Source organism: Schistocerca serialis, chromosome 2 (genome assembly GCF_023864345.2).
Source record: "Schistocerca serialis cubense isolate TAMUIC-IGC-003099 chromosome 2, iqSchSeri2.2, whole genome shotgun sequence".
NCBI classification, from domain to species: domain Eukaryota; kingdom Metazoa; phylum Arthropoda; class Insecta; order Orthoptera; family Acrididae; genus Schistocerca; species Schistocerca serialis.
In genome coordinates, this window is record NC_064639.1 from 92,677,656 (window position 1) to 92,699,115 (window position 21,460).

Sequence of the window (21,460 nt, forward strand, 5' to 3'; positions counted from 1 at the left end):
TAATCCGCGTCCAATGAACTGCGATGGAGTTAGAGTTGTTCACCTAAAACATTCCCATTTGGTACGGTCCCCCTACAACACTCCAGCCGTAACTTCTAGGAGTTAAAGAGGGTAGTCATAAATAATAAATTAAGGTAATTATTTCTTTGTTTACTTGCCGGTAAACATTACTGCAGTAACACAGTACTCTAGTAGAGCTGTGAAAAAAATCGTGGAATATCGTGAGGCAGTTTGTTTTCTGCATCTGTCACCAATGCAGTCTGAGTTGATGGAAGTGATTGGCACCAGTCTACTACCACAGATGTTCCGGTGTGGTCAAACATGTCTGAATCTCGAAGAATAAAATGGCACACCAACGCTCTGCAAAGAACAGTAAGTCGCAAGAGAAAGCTGTGGTGATCGAAGACTGACCTATCACGGAGAAGACAGGGAAAAAAGTGAAATTCTGTCGCTGATTGGTTTTCAACATATTCCACGTCATTTACAACGTAACAAATGTCGCCCTTGTTGAATTATGTGCTCTACACGCCCATTCTCAAGATAGTGAAACTGGGTCAGCAGTGCAAATATTGTAACTGTGTCAGGTCAAGCCAGATGCTTCCTTGAGACACCTACTCACCTTGCATGTATTCCGGAATGTATCACTATGACTCCGGGCGAAAGAAGCAAATCAAACAGTGGAAACATGCAAATACACCACAGCCAAAAGAAGACGAAGTCTCAGCCAACATCAGGCAATGCATTACTGACTACCTGCTCGAACTGCCAAGGTGTGATGAGAACATGTTATACTCGTAACAGGAACAAATCACCACATTTGAATGCTATCGAAATATATGTAGAAGTTACAGAGGCTAAGACGAAGTGTTACAGGTATCTGTCCAAGGCGATGTGTTAACCTTAGAACAACAAACCAGTTCATTCCGCGAGGGGCAGAGACGCGTGCTGCTTCTTTGGTATATCAGTTTAGACTTTAGACTCACTTCTACTGCCTCTTGAACTGTTATCCAGTGACTAATTCCTCTTCCCCTGGATGAGAAACCATTGCATGCCAGTAATTTCCAGAATGGCGACGACGTTATTTTCCACGTCAGACGTTTTCTGAACAGCTACAAGGCAAACTTCTACAACCAATGTCTCGGTCGTTTAATCCAGCACTGTTCAAAATGTGACGCATTTGAAGTTGAATGTATGGAGCAAGAATAACGTCATCACTAAGTTTTCATTTTACAGCTTGACTTCTCTGACGTCATCAAAACAGTTGATTAACCTTTGTACATCCTACACCATTATCCTATCCCTTCTAGTTTCTTCACACACATATTCGTAATATATTATTGTCCCACAGAGCTATGACGAAGGCATCAGTTCACTGTCTCCGAATGTGACACACTCGTCATACTTCAACACTCCAGTCCAGAATGTAACACAACAGCAGATGTCATCTCAGCATCTCCCAACCTCCTTAGACTCATCACTGTAGAAATCATCGATTTAGTTGGAAGTACCATCTACCTGTTTCACTTAATATCCTCTACAAAGTAACCTATTCGCAGGCATCCCATTCCATTATTCATCTAAAACTTATTCAGGACTATTCGCGCACCATCTACGCGAAATTCAAACGTGAGGGAGTACTGAAAAGTAATGCATCCGAAATTTTTTATGTGAAAAATAGAGAATTTTGTAAATACAACAAACTTCATCAGCATTCTATATCTTCATTCTTCATATATATATATATATATATATATATATATATATATATATATATATATATATATATATATATATACAGTCACCCTGCTGACGATCATATTTCTCCTAGCGAGAGACGAGTTTGTCAGTACCGTGACTGTAGTGTGTGTGACTCTGTTGGCATCTCTTCTAGCATCGCTTCATCAGTATAAAGTGAAGTCCTTAAGGATGCTCTTTAAGTTTAGGAACTCAAAAAGAAATTGTCGACTGATGTTCTCTCTGCTCTATTTTCAGGAACGAGCGTTTGAGGCTGTGCCGCCGGTCTGCAGTGAAGGCCAGTACATGATCTCGTGATATGTCACCCTTATTTGAGAGCTGTGTCTTTGTTATCAGACGATTTTCTCTGATGAGTTTATCACCAGATTCCGATGAGTCTCGTTGATTGCGGTCGTCTGCTCGAAGCTCTGACACACACGCTGAGGTTAGCATCACCTTTTCCTTCATTACGAGCACAAACAACCAAACTTCGCACATTACTGATATCGATACGAACACGATGGTCTGCCTTGTCGCTAGAGCCAAGTGGTCTTTCGGAGCCAAGTCTTCTTGCGATCGTACGTTCTCTTGACCACTGCAGCGAGCTATCATGTACAGTGGCTACATTCCCGCCCACTCTTTCTGCAATATCGTAGAAGGAACATCCAACTTCTCGTAGTCCTGTTCACACCGAGTGAGGTGTTGATAATGGCGTCTTTGTCGCCTCAAAGGCGTTCTTGTCTAACACCAACTCACTACGTCCCATCTCAAAGGTAACTAACGCTCACAACCATTACAGCGTGTATTTAAGGCAAGCCTGATTTGCATCCTCATAGTGGCGCTACTAACGCCACGCTTATGCTGCTGGCGCGGATTTTGAGTAGACACCTTTCCAGTGTAGAAACACGCCTACCAACTTTCGATTATGTCGCACAGCTCCCTCTTTGTGTTGTGATTTTTTTGCCGTCAGTGCAGTTGCCTTAGTTACTGCCATGTTACATCATACAATTCGTCTCCATCTAGCGACAGGCGGTTCCATCTTGCGTCAGCGAAGCACGGAAGTCGACCTATTAATGTGTAAGATATAGCTCTACCGATATTGAGAACAGAATAAAAATTTCAGTGCCATTACTTTTCAAAATGCCATCGTATAACCTTACAGAAGCTAATCACCAACAACCTGAGCATATCTCTCACGGCGCTTTCTTCGTACAACAGATCTTACGTGACGCCATATTTAAAGCAGCGACTCAGGAATGTTGCAAGACACTTCCAGCGAAATTACTGCAGTTGGCCTCGTGTTGCAAGACCGGCATATCATTTCTAGTGGCACCAGTAACCACATACGAGGTGCATTCAAGTTCTAAGGCCTCCGATTTTTTTTCTAATTAGCTACTCACCCGAAATCGATGAAACTGCCGTTACTTCTCGACGTAATCGCCCTACAGACGTAAACATTTTTCACAACGCTGACGCCATGATTCCATGGCAGCGGCGAAGGCTTCTTTAGGAGTCTGTTTTGACCACTGGAAAATCGCTGAGGCAATAGCAGCGCGGCTGGTGAATGTGCGGCTACGGGGAGTGTCTTTCATTGTCGGAAAAAGCCAAAAGTCACTAGAAGCCAGGTCAAGTGAGTAGGGAGCATAAGGAATCACTTCAAAGTTGTTATCACGAAGAAACTGTTGCGTAACGTTAGCCCGATGTGCGGGTGCGTTGTCTTGGTGAAACAGCACACTCGCAGCCCTTCCCGGACGTTTTTGTTGCACTGCAGGAAGGAATTTGTTCTTCAACACATTTTCGTAGGGTGCACCTGTTACCGTAGTGCCCTTTGGAACGCAATGGGTAAGGATTACGCCCTCGCTGTCCCAGAACATGGACACCATCATTTTTTCAGCACTGGCGGTTACCCGAAATATTTTTGGTGGCGGTGAATCTGTGTGCTTCCATTGAGCTGACTGGCGCTTTGTTTCTGGATTGAAAGATGGCATCCATGTCTCATCCATTGTCACAACCGACGAAAAGAAAGTCCCATTCATGCTGTCGTTGCGTGTCAACATTGCTTGGCAACATGCCACACGGGCAGCCATGTGGTCGCCCGTCAGCATTCGTTGCACCCACCTTGATGACACTTTTCGCATTTTCAGGTCGTCATGCAGGATTGTGTGCACAGAACCCACAGATATCCCAACTCTGGAGGCGATCTGTTCAACAGTCATTCGGCGATCCCCCAAAACAATTCTCTCCACTTTCTCGACCATGTCGTCAGACCGGCTTGTGCGAGCCCGAGGTTATTTCGGTTTGTTGTCACACGATGTTCCGCCTTCATTAAACTGTCGCACCCACGAACGCACTTTCGACACATCCATAACTCCATCACCACATGTCTCCTTCAACTGTCGATGAATTTCAATTGGTTTCACACCACGCAAATTCAGACAACGAATGATTGCACGCTGTTCAAGTAAGTAAAACGTCGCCATTTTAAGTATTTAAAACAGTTCTCATTCTCGCCACTGGCGGTAAAATTCCATCTGCCGTACGGTGCTGCCATCTCTGGGACGTATTGACAATGAACTCTGCCACATTTTAAAACAATGCGCATGTTTCTATCTCTTTCCAGTCCGGAGAAAAAAAATCGGAGGCCTTAGAACTTGAATGCACCTCGTATATGGCCCAGCCTGCGGACAGCCTCAGCTCTGGTTCTATACTGCATGAAATCTTTTGTCAATCGTTATATTGCTACCCCACTTGTCCGTGAACTGTTTTTCGCTGTTGGTACACATTCAGAGTGCAGCTTACGATTACTCTTGTATTGTTTGCGGGCCACACTTTCAAATGGTAGTGGAAAAAATGTTCAGCCATATTCCTACCAAGACCATACGTGCTAATCACGGCTCCCTCCCTTCAGAAGCTCTAGTCCTCCACAATGAATCCCATCCATTACCGCATTCCTTCCAGTCGATGTGTGACACAGCACTGACAAATACAGATGCACACTAAGAATTGATAAAAAGCTAAAAAAGGCCAGGACTAGCGCCCAACATCTGACACACCTAATACTCTCTTCACTCCTCCGAATATGTGAAAGTAATCATCGACTCACGGGCAGGAATTGCACACTTCTCTATCTAGTCCTCCACAACAGCCCTTTCCTGATAACCCAAACAAAAATCGTCACTTTGCATGCTATCCATATGACATATTTACAAAATGGTTCAAATGTCTCCGAGCACTATGGGACGTAACATTTGTGGTCATCAGTCCCCTATAACTTAGAACTGCTTAAACGTAACTAACCTAAGGATATCACACACATCCATGCCCGAGGCAGGATTCGAACCTGCAACCGTAGCGGTCACGCGGTTCCAGACTGAAGCGCCTAGAACCGCACGGCCACACCGGCCGGCTCATATTTACAATACCAGACTACCCCAATCTATGCTACTCCCTTTTGTCTAAAATCCTCGAATGTACATATACTGCTGTCCCACCCCTGACATACAGCTTCCACTACAACTTTGACACCATACTGCAAATGGTGTTAAACACACTAATCTCATCTCACCACATGAAGTACATTTAACAGGTAAAAGTATGCTTTTTCTTCTGCTACGTAACCCGTGCAAGTCTTTACAACACGACACTTTCCACAGGTTATTATACTGATCTGTAGAAAACCTCCAAAACTGAGCATTTCCTGTAACCAAATGAACCCCCTAAATATACCGCCTACTGTCATGTTGTCAACTTCAAATCAGTGATTTATAGTGTTCTTGATAACTCTATATCAACGTCTAAACCAGCACCAACTCCTCCCCATCAATAAATGTGCCAAACATCTCCTCTGATGATCATCTCCTGTTCCTCCCATCTGCTGCCACAACAAAGACTCGGCGATATTTCTGTCCCTTCACTTTAAGAAAGTGTTAAGTATTGCTGTCTGCTTTTCAAACTCTAGACGAACGTACTTCGAATGAATTATGTCTGCTTTCTCACATTCTTCCTAACAAACAAATCGTGTATTGTCACTATCAAAAATGCCAATTCCCACATCCTTCCATCCTTTCTTAGATATATACTCGGGCTCTTTCCTTTATATCTTCTAAGATACCAGTAAGTCCCAAACCGTCTGTTCACGTTCTTCACTATGCTCATGACAATGCTTTCCTGTACCTCTATGTTGCGCTATACAAATCCCAACAATCCCTCCAAAGCCACCTTGATCAGTCTTCCTCTTAATGTAACCAATGTGTCCTGAATATAAAACTTTACGAGACCCAGAAGACATAGAATGAACCACCTACAGCCTCCCTCACATGACTGCTATATATTTACAGCAATCCTGTCAGTAGTATAGCTACCTACACTTTGATCTACATAGGAGTTAAATACACTGAAATGTTTTGGTGATAGTATATGTTGGCTACAGGCCATGAACAAACACATGACGTCGCAACCCACACTCCTTATCTGTATAGTCATCATCATCATCATCATCACATCCCCATGTGACATGATGCATCCCATTTCTCAGACAGTATCATTCCGCTCAGTTTCCATCCTTCTCCCACACTCGCTGCCCACCGCTTCACTCCCACCACCTTCAACAAGAGCCTAGTATTTCACCCTCTATTAATACGAAAGAACTAAACACAGCGCATTATTCTAATGGCCATTAAAATGAAGCAGTCACTCATGATGTAGCTGCTACGTTCAGAAATTACTCTTTTTTTTCCATCTTGTTGAGAAATAGGTGACAACACAGAATATCCATCTCTCTATTATTTAACGAAAATGATTATATCAAATGTTGTTTCTCAAATGCGCACACACATCATCAAAAATACTGCCGATACCACACTATTTCCATCTGAAGAAGAATACATAACTTTCACTTGAATTGGCATCATATTCAAAAAAGGTACTACCAAGCTTTTTTATCTGAATTGCGTAAAATGGCATCATTCAGTACACACACACACACACACACACACACACACACACACACACACACACAAATACACACATACACACACTCTCTCGCGCACACACACATGCCTTTTGTCTTAAACTTAAAAAAAACGTTTATACGTCTGTCGTCTGCTGCCATTGACAATTAACGCGAAATATCGCCCCGCTGTCCTAGCAGATACGTTCGTGTTACACCCTACATTAATTTCTACGGGTATTTCACGCAGCGTTGCTTGTCTGTTAGCACTAGCAACTCTACGCAAACGCCGCTGCTCTCTGTCATTAAGTGAAGGCCGCCGGCGACTTCGTTGTCCATGGTGAGAAGTAATGCCTGAAGTGTCGTATTCTAGGACACTGTGGATTTCAGAATACTCAATTTCCTAACGATTTCGGAAATGGAATGTCCGCTAAATCCAACTCTAACGACCATTCCGCACTGAGTGTGTGAACTCCGGTCATGTTGCCGCAACCAGGCCGAAGACCTTTCCACGTGAATCAATGTGCAAACGGCAGCTCCCCGAATTCATTGCCGCTTCTTTTATACCTTGTGTTTGGGATTCTGCCGTTATCTGTATACGTGCATATCATCATCCCATGACTTTTGTCATCTTAATGTACATCACTAAGAAAGGTGTATATCAAATACTGCGTCTATCATCTCGTAAGTGCCCTCACACTTACGGCATTAGACGTTATATAATTCGTGTAACTTACTGTCCCACAAAAAATTCTACCTCACCTGCGACACTGCAGCAAAATTAATCGCCACTTTCAACATCAACAAATACTTAAACACCTAAAGTTCTACCTCATTTTTAAACTTCTCTCTGATGAAATGTCTGCATTTCATTTCTCTCTCTGCATTTCTCTATCTATCTGTCTACCTACCTACCTATCTATATATCTGCCTATCTTTCTTTCAGATGGTAATTGTTACCTGAATGAGGTATTGTCATCATAATATGTAACAGAGGTAATGGCGAGGAAAAGAAAGACAAACAAATACTTCAGATAAAAATTTTATTTTCTTTCCCTTTTTCTTTACTTTTTTGTACAATAAATACCATTTTCTCACATACACTAACATGACAGTTAACTTTTTGGTATAGCACAGATCATTTCACATCTTATGCTGTCACATGGTGGAAACATATGAATTAAAAACATATTATTATTCATCTTTAACACCCCCCCCCCCCCCCCCCCCATGAACCATGGACCTTGCCGTTGGTGGGGAGGCTTGCGTGCCTCAGCGATACAGATAGCCGTACCGTAGGTACAACCACAACGGAGGGGTATCTGTTGAGAGGCCAGACAAACGTGTGGTTCCTCAAGAGGGGCAGCAGCCTTTTCAGTAGTTGCAAGGGCAACAGTCTGGATGATTGACTGATCTGGCCTTGTAACAATAACCAAAACGGCCTTGCTGTGCTGGTACTGCGAACGGCTGAAAGCAAGGGGAAACTACGGCTGTAATTTTTCCCGAGGGCATGCAGCTTTACTGTATGATTAAATGATGATGGCGTCCTCTTGGGTAAAATATTCCGGAGGTAAAATAGTCCCCCATTCGGATCTCCGGGTGGGGACTACTCAAGAGGATGTCGTTATCAGGAGAAAGAAAACTGGCGTTCTACGGATTGGAGCGTGGAATGTCAGATCCCTTAATCGGGCAGGTAGGTTAGAAAATTTAAAAAGGGAAATAGATAGGTTAAAGTTAGATATTGTGGGAATTAGTGAAGTTCGGTGGCAGGAGGAACAAGACTTTTGGTCAGGTGACTACAGGGTTATAAACACAAAGTCAAATAGGGGTAATGCAGGAGTAGGTTTAATAATGAATAGGAAAATAGGAATGTGGGTAAGCTACAACAAACACCATAGTGAACGCATTATTGTGGCCAAGATAGATACGAGGCCCACACCTACTACAGTAGTACAAGTTTATATGCCAACTAGCTCTGCAGATGACGAAGAAATTGAAGAAATGTATGATGAAATAAAAGAAATTATTCAGATAGTGAAGGGAGACGAAAATTTAATAGTCATGGGTGACTGGAATTCGAGTGTAGGAAAAGGGAGAGAAGGAAACGTAGTAGGTGAATATGGGTTGGGGCTAAGAAATGAAAGAGGAAGCCGCCTGATAGAATTTTGCACAGAGCACAACTTAATCATAGCTAACACTTGGTTTAAGAATCATGATAGAAGGTTGTATACATGGAAGAACCCTGGAGATACTAAAAGGTATCAGATAGATTATATAATGGTAAGACAGAGATTTAGGAACCAGGTTTTAAATTGTAAAACATTTCCAGGGGCAGATGTGGACTCTGACCACAATCTATTGTTTATGACCTGTAGATTAAAACTGAAGAAACTGCAAAAAGGTGGGAATTTAAGGAGGTGGGACCTGGATAAACTGAAAGAACCAGAGGTTGTACAGAGATTCAGGGAGAGCGTAAGGGAACAGCTGAAAGGAATGGGGGAAAGAAATACAGTAGGAGAAGAATGGGTAGCTTTGAGGGATGAAGTAGTGAAGGCAGCAGAGGATCAAGTAGGTAAAAAGACGAGGGCTAGTAGAAATCCTTGGGAAACAGAAGAAATATTGAATTTGATTGATGAAAGGAGAATATATAAAAATGTAGTAAATGAAGCAGGCAAAAAGGAATACAAACATCTCAAAAATGAGCTCGACAGGAAGTGCAAAATGGCTAAGCACGGATGGCTAGAGGACAAATGTAAGGATGTAGAGGCTTATCTCACTAGGGGTAAGATAGATACTGCCTACAGGAAAATTAAAAAGACCTTTGGAGATAAGAGAACCACATGTATGAACATCAAGAGCTCAGATGGAAACCCAGTTCTAAGCAAAGAAGGGAAAGCAGAAAGGTGGAAGGAGTATATAGAGAGTCTATACAAGGGCGATGCACTTGAGGACAATATTATGGAAATGGAAGAGGAGGTAGATGAAGATGAAATGGGAGATACGATACTGCGTGAAGAGTTTGACAGAGCACTGAAGGACCTGAGTCGAAACAAGGCCCCCGGAGTAGACAACATTCCATTGGAACTACTGACGGCCTTGGGAGAGCCAGTCCTGACAAAACTCTACCATCTGGTGAGCAAGATGTATGAAACAGGCGAAATACCCTCAGACTTCAAGAAGAATATAATAATTCCAATCCCAAAGAAAGCAGGTGTTGACAGTTGTGAAAATTACCGAACAATCAGTTTAATAAGCCACAGCTGCAAAGTACTAACACGAATTCTTCACAGACGAATGGAAAAACTAGTAGAAGCCGACCTAGGGGAAGATCAGTTTGGATTCCGTAGAAATACTGGAACACGTGAGGCAATACTGACCTTACGACTTATCTTAGAAGAAAGATTAAGGAAAGGCAAACCTACGTTTCTAGCATTTGTAGACTTAGAGAAAGCTTTTGACAATGTTTACTGGAATACTCTCTTTCAAATTCTAAAGGTGGCAGGGGTAAAATACAGGGAGCGAAATGCTATTTACAACTTGTACAGAAACCAGATGGCAGTTATAAGAGTTGAGGGACATGAAAGGGAAGCAGTGGTTGGGAAGGGAGTAAGACAGGGTTGTAGCCTCTCCCCGATGTTATTCAATCTCTATATTGAGCAAGCAGTAAAGGAAACAAAAGAAAAATTCGGAGTAGGTATTAAAATCCATGGAGAAGAAATAAAAACTTTGAGGTTCGCCGATGACAGCAAAGGACTTGGAAGAGCAGTTGAACGGAATGGATGGTGTCTTGAAGGGAGGATATAAGATGAACATCAACAAAAGCAAAACGAGGATAATGGAATGTTGTCGAGTGAAGTCGGGTGATGCTGAAGGTATTAGATTAGGAAATGAGACACTTAAAGTAGTAAAGGAGTTTTGCTATTTGGGGAGCAAAATAACTGATGATGGACGAAGTAGAGAGGATATAAAATGTAGACTGGCAATGGCAAGGAAAGCGTTTCTGAAGAAGAGAAATTTGTTAACATCGAGTATAGATTTAAGTGTCAGGAAGTTATTTCTGAAAGTATTTGTATGGAGTGTAGCCATGTATGGAAGTGAAACATGGACTGTAAATAGTTTGGACAAGAAGAGAATAGGAGCTTTTGAAATGTGGTGCTACAGAAGAATGCTGAAGATTAGATGGGTAGATCACATAACTAATGAGGAAGTATTGAATAGGATTGGGGAGAAGAGAAGTTTGTGGTACAACTTGACCAGAAGAAGGGATCGGTTGGTAGGACATGTTCTGAGGCATCAAGGGATCACCAATTTAGTATTGGAGGGCAGCGTGGAGGGTAAAAATCATAGGGGGAGACCAAGAGATGAATACACTAAGCAGATTCAGAAGGATGTAGGTTGCAGTAGGTACTGGGAGATGAAGAAGCTTGCACAGGATAGAGTAGCATGGAGAGCTGCATCAAACCAGTCTCAGGACTGAAGACCACAACAACAACAACAACAACAACACCTTTTAGAATGTCTATTGTAAACAGTGGATTCTTAAAATTCGAAGAAGTATGTGAGACATCTCTATCACTAAATCAGTTTTGATAGCCATATCTGCCTTAATAGAACGAATGGACAGTGAATTGAAAACTGAATATACTGCATACAAAATCAACCATTTTATGTTCAGAATCTGTGGAGCACGCTTTCTGGATCGACTGTATAATTTACAACAATGATGGCATCTACGACGGTCGAGCAACAATAACACGCTACTACTCACAGCTGGTGCCCCATTTTTATGACAGACCTTCCTGCTGAGTCAACAAGTTCCTCCGATCTCGTCCGAGGTGTCCTGTCGTGTACAAAATTGATCCAGCAGCCAAAAGCGAGTTGTGCAAGTTCTGAGTTGTCGACTCATTTATGATATTTCGCTGAATTGACATGAAGGTATATGCGCTTCCTCGTTTCTAAGAACGGGAAACGTTATCTCGAATGCAGCCGCGCCCTACTGATACGCAAATCAAAACGTAAGGCAGTCTCAAATGCTTGTGGTATCTCTTCACCCGCTAGCTGAATAACAAACGAAACTGTTTGGATAGGGTAGTGTTACAGCAATGATCACAATTTTGTGGTGAAAACTACCGCTGTGTAAAATGTGAACATATCGATGTAAGTAAGTGTTGCGGGCCATGACAACACAATCACATGGCACTCCGTTCTGCAGCCGCTGCCCCAGCCACATGCTCCTCTGCCATATTTCAGGGCCTCTGTTGCTGTGTGCGGCAAATTTACTTTACATAAATGGTTGGAACTTCAAATCCATTTCCAGGGTTCAAAAACTAATGCGCACGAAAGTGTATAACTTTTCAAAGACACGCACACACACACACACACACAAATATATATATATATATATATATATATATATATATATATATATATATATATATATATGTGTGTGTGTGTGTGTGTGTGTGTGTTGAGATAGAATGAAATGCTTGGTTTTTGTAAAAACGTGAAAGGCTGCTCGATGTGAAGAGGATGTCACAGCAGAGGAAATCATGGCAAACCAGATCAGACCAACTGGAAGACTTGTGTTTAATAAACACTGGACAATGCTGGTCACCTGACAGGCTGACCGCTATTACCCCCTAACAGGGTGGGAGGAGCGAGGGGGGGGGGGGGACAATAAAGGTCATTTATCTATAATTACCACCGAGGTACAGGGTAAATGACGGCCTATACCCTTTTACTTTATTTTCTTATTTATTTATTTAACCTGATTAGGGCCACCAAGCCCTGTCTCATATCGGACCACGGTTTCACACGTGGAGTACCTTTTTCACATGAACTATGTGAGATTAATTTTCCATTTAATGTTTCCTCGTATCAAATTCTTCGAACCACTCTAGCACAAACAGCCTCGCTCCAGCACTTATTCGACAGAAATGGACAAAACTTTGATGCTTTCAGCACCCACTCGCCGACCTAAGAGATGCTACACTATCATAGCGTAGCGAATTTACCGCAAGTAAAGCGAGATGAGTACGCGGGAGCTGTGTGCACTAAGCGCACTGTTGCACATAGCCCACTCTATCTACAGACGTGTGTGGGGTAGCAGTATTTCTTTCTTTATGATCCTGCTTGGACAAAATGGCACCGTAGAAACGTCAGTGCGGCAGTAGAGTGCGATTACAATCTCGGACGGAGCACGAGATCTCAAGTTTCTCTCCGAGTGCATTACCAACAACCAGTTTTCTTGTTTCTTTTAGTAAGTTTTTGTCCCACCTGTGGCGTCCCCCCCCCCCCCCTCCCTCACCCGCTCCAGCACTGGAGCTGCAGAATTATACGTCCATTGTCGTATGGATTTATTTCAATTAATGAAGCATGGACTGGTTCTAATAGACGGGTTGAGGATAAAGAGTCTTTCCCTAGTTAGGAAGGTTTATGTCAATAGCTCGCGGTCTTGTGGTTGGCGTTGCTGAATTTCTATAACAAGGCCTTGAGCTCGATACCCGAATGGGCTGAGGATTTTCTCCTCTCTGGCCTGGATGTGCACGTTGTCCTCATTATCAATATTTCATCTTTAACGACCGCAAATCACCGACGTTGTGTTAAATAAATGACCTGTCAGACTACCACTTTAGCTATTTTTATTAAACATTGACCTACAGAATTTTCCCTGAAAAAGACAACTCAAACTTAACCTATTCATTTATTACCCACAATATATAAGCCCATCGCAATCTGACTGCTATACGTCTACAACATGTCTTCCAATAATTAACACAAAAAGGCCCTGAATTGCAAGAAATTCTAACAATAATACAAATCCAAAAATTATGAAACTAAAGAAATATGAAACTACCTCCAACTCTGATAATCACCTAAACTCATTTCAGTCACGAATCCCAACAGTGAAACCCCATTCTTTTTCGTAAGTCACTTACCTCACAGAAAATCTTCATAACACAAACTACAGCAATTAAAACAAGTAGAACTACAGCCAGCTAAATAAAAAGATTTTAACTACTATAGACTCTAACTGGTAGGAGGCATATGGTTAACGAAAGAAAGATTTTGCTGAAGAGCAAACAATTTATTTAGATAATTTGACCTTATTCATGTGACATCCAGATCCAAAAATTAAATAGTGGTCAAGAATTCCATTGCCCAAACATTATCAACCAAACATCCACCATCACAAATTTCCTTTTCTTATAAACACATCATTTCACCTCACTTTACAATGCATTTCCTACCAGCACAGAGTCTCCACTAAGAATATCATGTCTATACACTCCCCTATCCACTCGCTAACTGCTAGTCCGCCCAACCACAGAATCTCTTGCCGAGGGCGCAGAGCGCTGTCAGCGATATTAACTCAGCATATAGCACTGCCAACATACAAGCAGGCTTCTTACATTTGCACAAGGTGGCCGAACACCCTAGGCAGGGTCTCCTAGACATCAATGCCATAAGCACATTACATTTTTACACTACCGGCCATTAAAATTGCTACACCACGAAGATAACGTGCTACAGAGGCGAAATTTAACTGTGGTTTCTTTGATTTCTCTGGGAGAAGGCTCATCAATCTAGAACACATCAAATATTAGTTTACTTTATTACATAAATTAAAATATATTTATTTAATTTTGACATAGTTCTTTGCAACAGGAATGCTTGATAATTTACAACTGTCATTGACTATGAAAGGATCATTTGATGCACATATTAACAAACTGTTCACTTGCTGTACAAAATGCAACGTTTACGAAATCACATTTGTTCAGAAAGTTTAACAGTTCCTGGTAATGCATTATGATGCTGAGTCTTGTAACTAAAGTCTCTAACTGGAGCTGCGCTCTTGCACGCTCGATCTTATCTTGATCTGAGAGTAATGACGCTGCTATGCCGACACGCAGGTGGAGTCATCTGGAGAGACTCCCATCTTTGTTGCAGATTGGAGAGAGCTTTCGCTAATGTCTGTGGTATCGATTCGTGTTGCCGACTCTGGTGTGGCACCGCTATCTCTGGACGATACCACAAGTAAGTTTAAAAAGACTGCCAGTGTTAATGAGAAGGAAATGAGTGACGACAGCCGTTGATTGGTTCGTTTGTAGAATAAAGAGACCAAACTACCTGTTAATTAGTCCCCTTCATCATAGCACACAGGTCTCGGATTAAAACCATGCCTCAAAAGAATCCTTTCGCCTGAAACCCGGGGAAGGAATAAAATGCGTAAGACTAAGTGTTTAACCCCACTGAAGGAGAAAAGGAAAGTAGCAAACCAAAATAGAAAACATTAATAAAAAGGAAAAAGGCGGTAGAAGGTGTTAAAACAATGTAGCGGACTGCCTGAGCTGACTGACCGCAAGAATAGAAAAGAATGAGCCGGACATTCTGCAACACACTAAAATCTCCACCCTAAAAACAGAAGTTCAGAGAAACACAGATGGTAAATAGACGAACACCACGTCGAACAGACAGCACTAGAGGGAGCGAGGGAGAGTTAAAATGCAGACAAGAGGAAGCCTTGGAGAGAAGATAAGACGTCCGCCCTTAGACTGAATGACAAAAAGCCTCCTCTCGAAAGAGGCATTGTCACCTAACACTATAGGTAACGCGCCAGGAAGGCTAAAAGTCTGACTCAGGGCAGGTAATTCTGGACAGTCCAGCAATATGTGGATCACTGTCAAGCTTGAACCACAGCGACTGAGGTGGATCCTCGCGACGTAGTAGGTGCCCGCGAGTCAGCCAAGTATGCCCGATGCGCAGCCGGCAAAGGACAACGGAGGCCTTGCGAGAGGCTCGCATGGTGGGCCTCCACACATTCGTCGTCTCATTTATCACACGTAGCTTATTCGACAAAGTCAGGGAGTGCCATTCTGTATCCCAGAGCCCAAAAAGCTTTGCGGTTTAATACCGATCGAAGATCAGATTTCGATATGCCGATCTCCATACTCGGTTTACAAGCAGCATTCTTAGCTAGCCAGTCAGCACGTTCATTTCCCGGGATTCCGATGTGTCCCAGGCGCCACGTTGTTCGAGGGCGTAAACGGACCCTTGGATGGTCACCACCAAAGGATGGCGAGGATGGCACTGGCCGATAGCTTGTAAGACACTATAGAAGTGGCTACAAATGCACGAGGTCTAGCCGCCGCGGGAACGGACATGTTCAGGAGCGTGAGAGACGGCTACCATCTCTGCAGTGAAAACATTGCAGCGATCTGGCAAGAAGCTCTGTTCAGTGTGTCCTGCATGATCATAAGTCAACCCAAAGTGATCAACCATCGAGCCATCCGTGTAAACTATCTCTGAAGCCTGGGACGCATTAAGAATAGAGAAAGAGACGGCGGAGGACAGCAGGATGAACTATCTTTGAGTGTCAACACTATTGATACCCTGTAATTCAACGTATTCTGCCGAAATCGAAATGGCATGCCTCCCGAGGGGCAGGCTTACTTTCGGAGCACTGTAGCTAAGCTTTTACAGAAATTGTGACATTTCCATGTACACAGCGTGCAACTCATGCCGTCTTCCCATTGATATGGTACGGCTACGCTTGATGAGTTTGTTAGTAAATCGTGCTGCAACGAAATGATGCAGCTAACTACTACACTAATAGAGTTTTTACAATGATGCAAATTTTACCATCTCTGGAGGAGTAAACAGGTATAATTAAAATAACTTAGGGTCAGAGAACTTGCACATCGTGGTATAGCAAATAATGGCAACGTGGAGGCGAATCTGTGAGTGACTTAACGCACAACGCAATTAATGGACTGTTCTGTCCAGTAAGCCAACCATTACGGCAACAGTTTATCTGCACAAGTTTAAACTTTACGTTGCACAACGTTTACAGGAATTTCATATATGAGTAGTGTTTCAACAAGATGGTGAACTGCCACTCTGGAGATTATTTGGCAGACAGTTCTTGGAGGAAACCTTTCTATACAGGTGAATTGGTAGAGACGGCCCAACAACATGTCCGGGGGATCGTTTTATATTTTATTCTTCTGTCTACTCAAAGATGGTTGGTGCTCCAGGTTAATGAATCCCAGTAGGAGTCGATAAAACATTTTCAAAAGTTACCTTCAAAATTGTAACGGGGAAACTTATGACTAGTAAGTGAAACATAAGTTATAATGACTTAGATTTATTGCTGTAAAGTGAATATTAATCTATGATTTATGATTAACATGCCAAATCATAGATAAACGTAAAAATGAATGGAAACCCTGGCATATCTGACATAGGGACCGGGAGAAAAACCAATAAACTCACAACAAATTTATTTGTGATCGCAGAAAGCCTGGAAGTAATTCAAAGGAAAAGCCTCACACATGTGGGCGAAGTTGAAAGCAAACTGTTGGTTACTGACAAAACGGAAGTCTTCACAGTGAATCTTGATGTATTGGGTTTACGAAAAATTGTCTCTAACTACCCTAATTCATCTTGCGACTGCGGCATAATCTCACTATGGTACTGCATATGATGGCTCAAGTGCTTGTAGGATCGATCACTGGTAGAACCAACGGCCCTGGCCAGATGCTGAGTCCAAATTAGCGTGACTTAGTCTCCAACGCTGCGGCTCAGCAGGCTGTGCGACTGATCCCAGCGTCGAATTCGGACGGCAGAGGCTCCAGATCGCGATCTGGATCTCGGAACTCTGCGTCCCCATCTCTGATCACCTACAGAATGTGAAGTCCGAGGAAACCTCGCACTAACGAATTTCCTGTCTCACACAGCATTTGATTGGCTTGGCACCGACCGATCAATCTCGTCGTTACAAAAGCTCGTCTCCTACCCCTGGCTGGTTAAGCAGTGCCTTGTGTCATACCATATTCTACCGAAAAAAGGCGCGTCACTCTCTCTGCGTCTGTTTCTTCGACCAATGAGGCGGCCTGCCTCACCAACATCTGGTACGTCTTTCTAGCTTAAGAGTTTGCTTATGTTAGTCAAATGCGGCAGGTTTCACACGAAATAAACATTGTTTTCCTGCGATGTCAGATCCTACAGCAGTCTCCCACAGTTTCGAAGTTTGAGGACTGAGTGTCCCCTATCCATCGCTGAGATGTTTGCCTTTAGTTTTCTGTACGTTTGTGGGGAAACGGCTAGCTTTTACCATCTCCCGTCAAAGATGCGTTCCAGCTAAAGATGGCGAGTTCTCTCTCCATTTGTTGGTCGAAAAACTTTTTTGCCAGGTGTTGGTCTATGGGAGATGCTATCTAATTTTCTATGCAATGGCCTGACTTCCTACACCATATGTGCATTGCGACAGCCTCTGCCCAGAGGAAGTGACCCCTCGGATCCTACCTGGTGGTCCTTCCAAGAACTTGTGCCTGGGGTGAGACTCTCTTACGGCTTCGACCGGTACACATCCCTGCTCATCCCCTCGCAGTGATTTTTAACTTTCCCACTGTTGCATCGCATGCAAATATGAATTAGATGTATGAGGACTGGACTGCATCTGTTACCTAATGACAATCATTAGTACTGTACTTTACAAATTAATTAGGCGCAAATTAAGCGTTTCCGGGTAAATGGGATTTGCATATCTGCCAAGACCGTTTCTGAGAAACGATTCTGTCACACATGGCCAGCACGTTCACTCCTCTTGACTTCTTTTTCTGATGTTAAATTACCGACAAAGCGTTCAGCTAAGCATTTCTGATGTGCAGATGCTGTACAACCTGTGACAGAAGGTATCTTGGCAAAGACAGGGACCAAAAATTGAGTATCATTTAGACTTTCTATAGGCAGCAAACGGAAAGATATCCATAAAAAGACTTCATGAGTTAAAGTACAATTTGCAAGAAACCGCATATTGTGCCTAACACAGTTCCTTACAAAGAAATTGTTGTAGTCAAGGAAAGACTCTATGCTCACTCAGTACAGCTTTATATGCTCAATCTTGGTAGCAGTCAACAAAATACAATTTTTGGAATGGGCTCTTTGATGCATTGGTGCTTCGACTGCATTGGTACATACGAGTAGATCTCAGTCGACTCTCCTCTCCCTCTCTCTCTCTCTCTCTCTCTCTCTCTCCCTCTCTTTCTGAAGGACCTTCCATCTTGTGGTGTCACCGCCAGACACCACACTTGCTAGGTGGTAGCTTTAAATCGGCCGCGGTCCATTAGTACATGTCGGACCCGCGTGTCGCCACTATGTGATCGCAGACCGAGCGCCACCACAAGGCAGGTCTCGATATACGGACTAGCACTCGCCCCAGTTGTACGGACGACGTAGCTAGCGACTATACTGACGAAGCCTCGCTCCTTTGCCGAGCCGATAGTTAGAATAGCCTTCAGCTAAGTCAATGGCTACGAACTAGCAAGGCGCCATTAGTAACATTGCATGTATCTAAAGAGTCTCACTTGTATCGCCACAATCTCCAGATGTACCAAAAGGAGGGATTAAAGTTAAGTATTCCAGAAGTTACGTACTTTTCTTTATAGCATTCATTACGTATCCTGTTTCAGACCTCACGCCATCCTGCTTTAGCTTAGCGCGTGCCTTTTGGCTTCCTCTCATTGTGTCTAGGCTGTCTTGTCTAGACACAATATTTTTGGCGACGAGTCAACGGAAAAGGTCTTCCGCAGACTATTGTTTCCAACAATGGCCCACAATTCATGTCCGCAGAATTTCAGTCATTCTGCCAGGCCAATGGTATTCAACATCTGACATCCGCGTCGTTTTCGCCTCAGTCAAACGGTGCCGCTGAACGGTTGGTCCGGACTTTCAAGTCACAGATGTTGAAGTTGAAAGAGTCGCATTATCGGGAGGACGCGTTGTTGCTCTTTTTGTCTTCGTATCGCTCTCAGCCCCGAGATGGTCGCTCGCCGGCTGAGTTGCTATACGGTCGTCCTCATCGAACCTTGATATCTTTGCTGCACCCGCCGCATCAGGTTCCTGTGCAGCGGCAGACGCCTGCTTTTGCTCCAGGCGACATTGTGTACAATCGCAACTATCGCGGTTCACGGCGTTGGCTCGCAGGGCGCATTCTTCGGTGCCTCGGCCGCGCTATGTATCTGGTTTTGGGGGCCTCTGGTGAGGTGCGTCAGCATCTCAATCAGCTGCGCCTCTGTCGTCGCACAGGTTCTGCCGCTCCCCGTCTGCTTTCAGCGACGGTGCCGTCCGGTCAGCGCCCTGGGGACCCATCTACTGGCTCGCCTCATCCCCAGGTGTTACCGACGCTGCCTTCCATTTTGCCCCATGGCGACGCGCCGCTGCCGCCTCCACCGCCGCCGCCTGTCCTCCAGCCGGCGCCGCCCGCAGTGGACGCTTCGCTGCAGCCGCCAAGCGCCTCCCTGGGTCACGCGCCACCGATCGCTTCCCGAGACCAGCTGTCCTCCGCCATGGAACTCTTGCCCGCTCCTGACCACATGACGTCATCGCGCATCGGATACCCCAACGCAATGGAGGTCGACCCTTCGGCCCCTCCTGTCTCTTTACGGGCGCATACACCGCATGTTGACGTGCACCCTGGACTAGGTTTTCAGGCGTTTCCTAGATCCCCTCGGACCGAATGGCCGGGTGCGGGTGGCACAGCCTCGCCTGTTGTTAGGCTCCCCACCTCATCGCATATGTCAACATGGGGTCCTCCCCACGGCGGGCGGAAGCCTTATAACACGACCGTTCGCCGATTTGCGGGGGAGGAATGTGGTGTCACCGCCAGACACCACCCTTGCTAGGTGGTAGCTTTAAATCAGCCGCGGTCCATTAGTACATGTCGGACCCGCGTGTCGCCACTGCGTGATCGCAGACCGAGCGCCACCACAAGGCAGGTCTCGATATACGGACTAGCACTCGCCCCAGTTGTACGGACGACGTAGCTAGCGACTATACTGACGAAGCCTCGCTCCTTTGCCGAGCCGATAGTTAGAATAGCCTTCAGCTAAGTCATTGGCTACGACCTAGCAAGGCGCCATTAGTAACATTGCATGTATCTAAAGAGTCTCACTTGTATCGCCACAATCTCCAGATGTACCAAAAGGAGGGATTAAAGTTAAGTATTCCAGAAGCTACGTACTTTTCTTTATAGCATTCATTACGTATCCTGTTTCAGACCTCACGCCATCCTGCTTTAGCTTAGCGCGTGCCTTTTGGCTTCCTCTCATTGTGTCTAGGCTGTCTTGTCTAGACACAACACATCTCATAAGGCCGTTATCAGCGGCTGTCGTCTACGTGCTCAAAACTGAGGGAGGGCCTCTTTGGGATGCCTTTATTGACCTGTTTCACCCGCGTTTGACAACAAATGTCGGTCATCAGAGCACGTCGTCGCCTTGGATTCAATCTTCTATATGCCGAAAGCAGTACTTCTAATTTTCCCCGAAATTCCTTCACCATAGCACATGTAGTAAGTACACAACGTACAAATAGAATCAAGAACAGCTGGCAACGTAAGTAATTTAGGAGCAGGTAGTCTTCCGGCCGATACTGTACATCAGTTATATTTATTTCGGAGTATGCTAACGAAATATCTCCATTTCTTGTGATCATATAAAGCTCAAGAAGGATCCGAACCTAAAGACTCGAAAGCTGCTCATATCAGCCAACACGTAAGAAATGAATATTCCATTGAGTTATAGACTCACATTACTGTCATCGATTTGCAGTAGGATTTTGCAACATGTACTGCGCTCCAGTGTCACGAAAGGTCGCGAAAAGAAGTGATCGGCATATACGCAGCGCATATTCATAGAATACCACCCTTGTGAAACACAACTGGCTTTTTATTTACACGAAATAATGATTCGTGCCTATTGGGGATCTCAACATGAT